Source organism: Crocuta crocuta, unplaced genomic scaffold (assembly GCF_008692635.1).
Source record: "Crocuta crocuta isolate KB4526 unplaced genomic scaffold, BGI_CrCroc_1.0 scaffold170, whole genome shotgun sequence".
NCBI classification, from domain to species: domain Eukaryota; kingdom Metazoa; phylum Chordata; class Mammalia; order Carnivora; family Hyaenidae; genus Crocuta; species Crocuta crocuta.
The window spans coordinates 10,477,544-10,485,217 of NW_027527853.1; the positions used below are offsets into that span (position 1 = coordinate 10,477,544).

The 7,674-nt window shown below is 38.0% G+C and overlaps 1 pseudogene; it reads left to right on the forward strand.

Moving 5' to 3' along the window:
• The first annotated feature begins 273 nt into the window (after positions 1-273).
• LOC144245444 (olfactory receptor 6C75-like) lies at positions 274-1,235 on the forward strand (annotated as a pseudogene).
• The last annotated feature ends 6,439 nt before the right edge of the window (positions 1,236-7,674 follow it).

Genomic DNA, 7,674 nt, shown 5'->3' on the forward strand with positions numbered 1-7,674 from the left:
TGAACAGGAAGATATTGCCATCTTTGTTTCACTGAGGGAAAAGTGAAGTTCATAAAGATTAACTACCTTTCCACAGATGACCATTCTCTCAGGGGTTAGAATTCAGTGTTGAACCACTATTGAACTCAGGTCCTTCTGATTCAAGAGCCAGCTGGGTAAGTCACTTTGCTATCTACCTAACCAACATCTTGGAAAGGCAAATAACTTAATCATATGCTCCGCTAAAACATTTGCCCTCCTTTATGTCTTTATTGTAGGTTAAGACCAGCAGGGATGATGCTGTCAAAAGAGATGCCCATGGAAATGGGGAATGAGGCCACTGTCCAGGAATTCACCTTGGAGGGATTCCCTGCCTTCCAACACCTGGGAAAAGTCCTCTTCCTGGTGCACCTGCTGGCATACCTGGCATCCATTACAGGCAATGCTCTCATAGTGACCATCACCTGTGCCAACTCCCAGCTTCAGACACCTATGTACCTTTTCCTCAGCACTTTCTCCTTTTTATGAGTATTGTTTCACAAGTGCTGTTATTCCCAAGTTGCTGGTCATCTTTCTTTTAGGCAGTCAAATCATTTCCTTTTTGGCCTGTTTTGTACAAGGCTTTGTATGTATTTCTATGGACAACAGGTTTCTTCCTCATAGCAGTAATGTCTATGGATCGGTACATGGCCATTTGCAAGCCTCTGCATTACCCAACTATCATGAATCTCAAGACTTGCTTCCTCTTGGTCACTGCCTGCTTCACCCTGACCTTTACTCTCATCTCAAATCTGATAGTAAAGGTTTCCCAGTTATCCTTCTGTGGCCCCAATGTCATCCCCCACTTCTTCTGTGACCTTGGTCCCCTGATTCATCTCTCTTGTTCTAATACCAGGTCTGTTGAAATGCTGGCCTTTGTCCTTGCTTTGTGTATCCTTTTGACATCCCTTCTCATAGCGATCATTGCATACAGCTACACAGGAGTCACAATTGTGTGACTCCCATCAGCCAGGGAGCGACAGAAAGCTTTCTCCACCTGCTCGTCTCACTTGATTGTCCTTTCCCTGATATACAGCAGCTCTGTATTTATATACATGAAACCAAAGCAAAGGAATAGGCTGGAATACAATAGAGCAGCTCCTCTTGTGCACACGGTGGTGACCCCACTGTTGAACCCTGTCATCTATACTCTGTGGAATAAGCAATTCCACCAGGCTCTGACGGAGACAATGTTCAGAATGAAAATATCTAGATAAAAATAAAATCACATCATAGCCTTGGAGTGGAAGGTTTTAGAGAACCATTTTTCTTCATTCTGGCCACTGTAGCAGTCCATAGAGTTATAGTGTAGTGTCCCTAGCAACCACACTTGATTTCTGCCCATCTCTAAAACAAAAATGGAAATCTGTTCAATTACAACTAAGGTAAAAACCTTGTTCAGCTCACACCCTGTTTATTACAACATTATTTATAATAGTCAAGATATGGAAGCAAACCAAGTGTCCATCAAAGTGTGAATGGATAAAAATGTGATTTTATGTGTTAAGGGAATAAGACTCATCCACAAAAAGGATGAGATTTTGCCATTGTAACAACGTGGATGAAGCTCCAGGGCATGATGCTAGTGAAAGAAAACAGGTGGAGAAAGTAAGCACCATGATTTCACTTATATGTGAAATCTAAAAAGAACAAACACATAAGCAAACAAAAAGTATTAACAGACGCATAAATATGGAGAAAAATTGATGGTTTCCAGAAGGGAGAGGGTGGGGGATGGGCAAATTGGTGAAGGGGAATGGGTGATACAGTTATGGAATAAACAGTTCAAGGGGATGAAAGGTACAGCACAAGGGATGTAGTCAATGGTATCTTAATAGTGTTGTATTGTGACAGATGGGAGCTACAGTTGTGCTGATGATTGTATAAGAAATAAACTCATCAAATCACACACACACACAACAATCTGTTTGTGCAAGTCCACACTTTACCTTGTTATGCATAACAATCTTCTCCCAAATTTTCCACATTCTGATGACAATTTACTCATTGCAAAATCCTTTGTTGAATTTTGATTCTTCCCTCTAAAATAAACCATGTGCTTGAAATTTCCTAAATTTCATAATTTGTACACTTTGTATTTCACTTCCCTCTAGACATAAACGTGGCTCAACAAGTATTCATATTTACCAAAGGGCATTTAGATCATTAAAATGGTAGAAGGTTGGATAGTACATTGTGGTTATGAAGGAAATGACAGAAACAGCACCAGTGCTTGGATCCACAGTCCCTCCATGCTTAGTCCAAGGAAATGATGGGCATAGTACCCTTCACCCTTGAATATACATGGTCTACAACAGGTGTGCTCTTAAATGCTGTTCTTGGCTCTTAGCTTAGCTACACATGTCTGTATCAATTCCATGCTGGAGAGAAACAGAACTGTTCTCAGGCTTACAGCATTCTCTAAGGACAAGGAATAACCACACAGCCAACAGCTTACCAATGCTCCCATTGCCTAAATTGTTTTATTTTATCTCCAGACTGCCTCTCAGAATCATAATGTATAATTATGATTCATTCTTATCTGAAAGCTTGTCTTTATCAGAGAAAGGGAGCACTTATTTCATACTTCTATAATTTCCTCCAAAGATTCAAGTTTACAGAATGTGAGTTATTTGCTTATCTATTTCATATTGCTAGTGAAAAAAAATTAAGCCTTTTTTCCTGGTTGTCATGTGTTGTCAACTATAAGGTAATGGTCTAATTGATAACCTACCTTAAAATCAACATTTCCATTACCTCAATCTTCAAACTTTGTGTACGTAACACACCTATTGTCCAGCTAGAATGTGTCTTTTTTCATTTCACAAGAAATATCTCTAAAAAGATTAAGACAATTTTTTATTTTGTTTCTCAGTAGTCCAAACCCTGAGGTTAGATTATTAAATACATTTAGTGAAACACATTCTACACTGTATCATACATGGCTTTGATGGTCTTACTACAAATTTCAGATTTCATCTTACTAACAGTTAAGAAAAATGTAACATGCCCTAAAATATGAAAGATGATTAGCTGTAGACATTGTATAAAAAGAGTTTGGAAAAGCCATGATGAGAGTGGGAAAGTGGATACAGACATTGTTACAGTAATTGGAAGAAAGAGAATGACGGCTTAGGGATGTGGCAGTGGAAATGCCACAGTGGAAATACAAAGGGATCATAGTAGACTGGGAATCATTTGCACTAGACAAGCCGGGTGCTGCCTTCACCTACCTGATCAACTTCCAAAAACACTGAAGTAAACTTCTCCATAAAATATTAGATTGAGCCACATAATCTCTAGGGTCCACTTGAGAATACTCCTAAAGACAGCTACAGGATGCTGTGGGAACTTGGGTGTACTTCAGAGCTGAACAACTGATGAGTGTACGGAAACGGTTGAGGTTTGGCAATGCAGAAAGAAGTCAAGGAATTGTGGTCCAACTACTGAAAAGAGTGTGAGCCTCCCCAAGGTTTTAGTCAGGGTTTGATAAAAATGTATTTTACTTAAACTAATGTAATGCACTTTATATTACCTTAAGATAGACTATGCTTGAAGGGTGAGCTTGACAAACAGAAAGTGAAGACCAGAAATCCAAATCTGAGTCTCTAAATCCAGGCTAGTTGTTACCAGTCTACATGGGTCCCAGTGAAGGACAAACCCTAATGTGGAAATTAAAGCTCTAGATTCTGATGCTGTAAAATGTTTTATTGACCTAAATCCCTTAAGCTAATTCTATATTGAGAATTATAGATTCTTGGATACTTCTAATCACAATGTTTAAGCCACTTCGTAGAAGTATGATGGACATACAAAAGCTGTAGATATTTGATGTATACAATTTGATGTGTGGAGACAAGTACACACCCTGAAACCACCATCACTATCATTGCCATTAACCTATCTATCATCTCCCAAGACTTATTGCTGGACCTTTTGCTGTTGATTTTTTTGTCCTTACATGGAAGGTAAAAGCACTTAATTTAAGATCTACCCTCTTAGCAAAAATTTAAGTCGGCAAGAAAGTGTTGTTAATCATAAGCCCTATGATTATCCAGAATTTATTTATTAATTATAACTGAAACTGAAACTTAATCAATACCTAGTTCCCCTTCCCCCAGCCCCTGACAACCACCACTCTACTCTCTGCTTCTATACATTTGAATACATTCCCCATTTAAATGAGATCATGAAGTGTTTGTCTTTCTGTTTCTGGCTTGCTTTACTTAGAATAATGGCCTCCAGACATTTCCATGTTGCTTCAAATAGCAGGGTCTTCTTTGTAAAGGCTGAATTATATTCCATAATGTGTATATGCCACATTTTCTTTATCCATTCTTCTTTACATGAACTTTTACATTATTTCCACATCTTAGCTATTGTGAAAATGTTACATGAACATCAGACGACAGATATCTCTTTGAGTTCCATATTTCAGTCCTTTGGATATATACACAGAGTTGGGATTGCTGGATCAAACGGTAATTCTATTTTGAAAATTTTCTGGAAATACTATGTTGTCTACCAGAGTGGCTACAGCAGTTTATGTTTTGAGTAAGAGTGGACCAGAGTTTCTATTTCTCCACATCCTTGCTAACATTTCTTATCCTTTGTGGGTTTTTCCATAACAGCCATCCAAAGAAGACTGAGGTGATATGTCACTGTAGTTTTATTTGTATTTCCCTGAGTGATGTTTCCATTTTCATTAGTGATGGTGAGCATCTTTTTATGTACCTGTTTGGCTATTTATATGTCTCTTTGGNGAGACTTCATAGAAAAAGATGATTTTGGAAGACACAAGAAATTTTCCATTTGGACAATGAAAATGGAGGGCATTTCAAGTTAGTCTATAGCATTTATGAAGCATGAAGCTAGAAAATCATGTTCAATATGATTACAGTGATGGTGTAATGAGAAATAAATAGAGGGGCACCTGGGTGGCTCTGTCGGTTAAGCGTCCGACTTTGGCTCAGGTCATGAACTCATGGTTTGTGGGTTCGAGCCTAGCGGCAGGCTCTGTGCTGACAGCCAGCTCAGAGCCTGGAGCCTGCTTCCAATTCTGTGTCTCCCTCTCTCTGACTCTCCTCTGCTCACTCTGTCTCTCTCCCTCAGAAATAAATAAAACATTAAATAAAGAAGAAAAGAAATAGAAAAAGATGAACTGGAAGCATAGGTGGAGTCTTAATTCTAAGTGATGTCAAATACCATGTGCAGAGAGGGTTTTTGAGTACTTGAATGGAAATAGACAGACTTTCAGGGACCAAAATATGAAGCTATGTCAGTGCTATTATTAACTTATCCCAAGGGTAGCAGGGGACTCATTCCCGTTAAAATGTTGGTAAGAGACTCTTAAATACTGAGGACAAACTGAGGGTTGATGGGGGTTGGGGAGAGGGGGAAAAGAGGTGATAGGCATGGAGGAGAGCACTTGCTGGGATGAGCACTGGGTGTTATATGGAAACCTACTTGACAAAAACCTATAAAAGAAAAAAATAAAAGCAGGAACAATAAAATAAAATAAAATGTCGGTAAGACATGGCTAGATTTGCATAAGTAAGATCACTTTGGCTTCTGTGGGGATATGAGTGGCTTTCAGATTAGCCAAATCTACAGTTTTATTAAATGTTTTGCCACAAGCACACAATGTTCTCCAGCCTTCGATTCTTTGATAGCATTTTCTTTGTGGACCACACAGCTACGCACTTCTGGGCGACAATACTGGCTCTGCTTTCCTCTCCCTTCCAGCTATCACACAATTCCTTTCATTAGTGGCATTCAACCTGGACCCTAAAGGCAAGGCATTCTCTAAAACATAGTTCCCAGGGTGCTACTGCTATCATCTAAATAAGTAGGTTCCAGGAGAGTGGAAATGACTGCTCCTACCTCTTCCCCGCCCACCAAAAAGAAAATCAAAATCAAAATCCAACACAGCATGCTCCAAGATAATACTGCATCCTTAAAACATCATCAAGTTTTGATAAAAAATGGGTAAACAACAAAAGAAATAAAGATTTTATAAATAAAAATGTAATAGCTGAAAGAGAAGAATCATCCACATTGTTGGCAGATAAATAAATGGAGAAATTTTAGAAAGTAAGATACAGAGAGGAAAAGAGGTAGAAAAGTTGTGGGGAAACTTACTCCAGATTGTCAAAATTCTGTTTGTTATGGATTTTGGAAGAGATAACACAAAAAAAAGGGGAATGATTTATTAAGTACACAAACAGGACAATAATCCCATTGCCTGTATAAACAGCACAATAAATTTAAAAGCGTGGTATCTATGGGGTACCTGGGTGGCTCAGTCAGTGAAGCGTCCTTCTTCGGCTCAGGTCATAACGTCTCAGTTTGTGAGTTCAAGTCTTGTGCAGGGCTTAGTGCTGACAGTTCAGAGCCTGGAGCCTGCTTCAGGTTCTGTGTCTCCCTCTCTTTCTGCCTCTCTTTCTGTCTCCTGCTCATACTCTGTCTCTCTATTCCTCTCAAAAATAAATAAACATTAAAAAAATTTTTTAAGTCTGGTAAGTAGGCATGACAGTATGAAATTTACAAACATAAAGAAATCTTTACAGATTAAAAAATAAGTAAAAACTCTTCTACAAAAGGCTATAAAAATCCATATATCAACTTCTTTTGTACTTCTGATATCGCATGAAGTAGAATGAGGCTTTTAAGCTTTGGTAGAATGATTTTCAATGTAGAATCTTATAACCATTCAGCTATTGGCAAAATATCAAAATAAATTATAAAAATTTAGGGAGACTAGAAATCATAAAATTTGCTTTCATGTACCATCTCCTAATTAAATTCTTGACAATTAGTTCCCACAAACTAAGCAAATATCTCCTGCCTCAAACAAAGTAAAAAGTGTGCCCATGTTCCTCATTTGTGAAATAAGATGAGCATTGAGTAAATGAATACAAGAAATACAATTTTAAAATTGTTTAGGAATTAGCAGTGCAATATACACATCTGTAGTCATGGTGGTGGTGATAGTGGTGATGATGGGCCCAGAAATCTCTGGATCTAAAGCAGAAAAAGAATTCCAAAAATCTTAGGGAGAAAAGGAAATAAAGAATAAAACCAAAGCAAGGATGAAAGGGCAGGGCAAAGGGTTGGAGGGGCGTAATTAGATATTCCAGGAGTTTAAATCCCTGGTTAAATTAAATAAAGTGCTTCATTTTCTACAGCGGTGACTTCAAATATCACTTTGATGTTATAGAGGAAAGTTTTTAATTGCCAGGCAAAGTATTGTTTATAAAACCATTATTAATTTCTAGTTTTTGTACATTTTGAATAGAGAATATGAATTCTATAATATCTAACAATTATTTTTAAATTATTGATATCTTCTTTATTCCATAATGTGAATCAGGCTCACATCTCTTCCTCAGGGGCATCTAGAAAGAATCTGGGGGTGTACTCCCAAGACTCTTTTTTAAAGACTGGGACCTGCCAAGGTACAGATGTTACACATACCACCTAGCATTCCCTCTTCTTCCCTGAAGAGGAAAAAATGTGTGCTTTCCTTTACCAGGAGATTGGGAAGCACAACAAAAATAATCTTTAGACCAAAAAAAAAAAAAAGAAAGAAAGAATCATAAAGTTAGTGGAAGCATGAAGAATGATGGCCAAGAAAGGTGGACTTCCCCGATATCC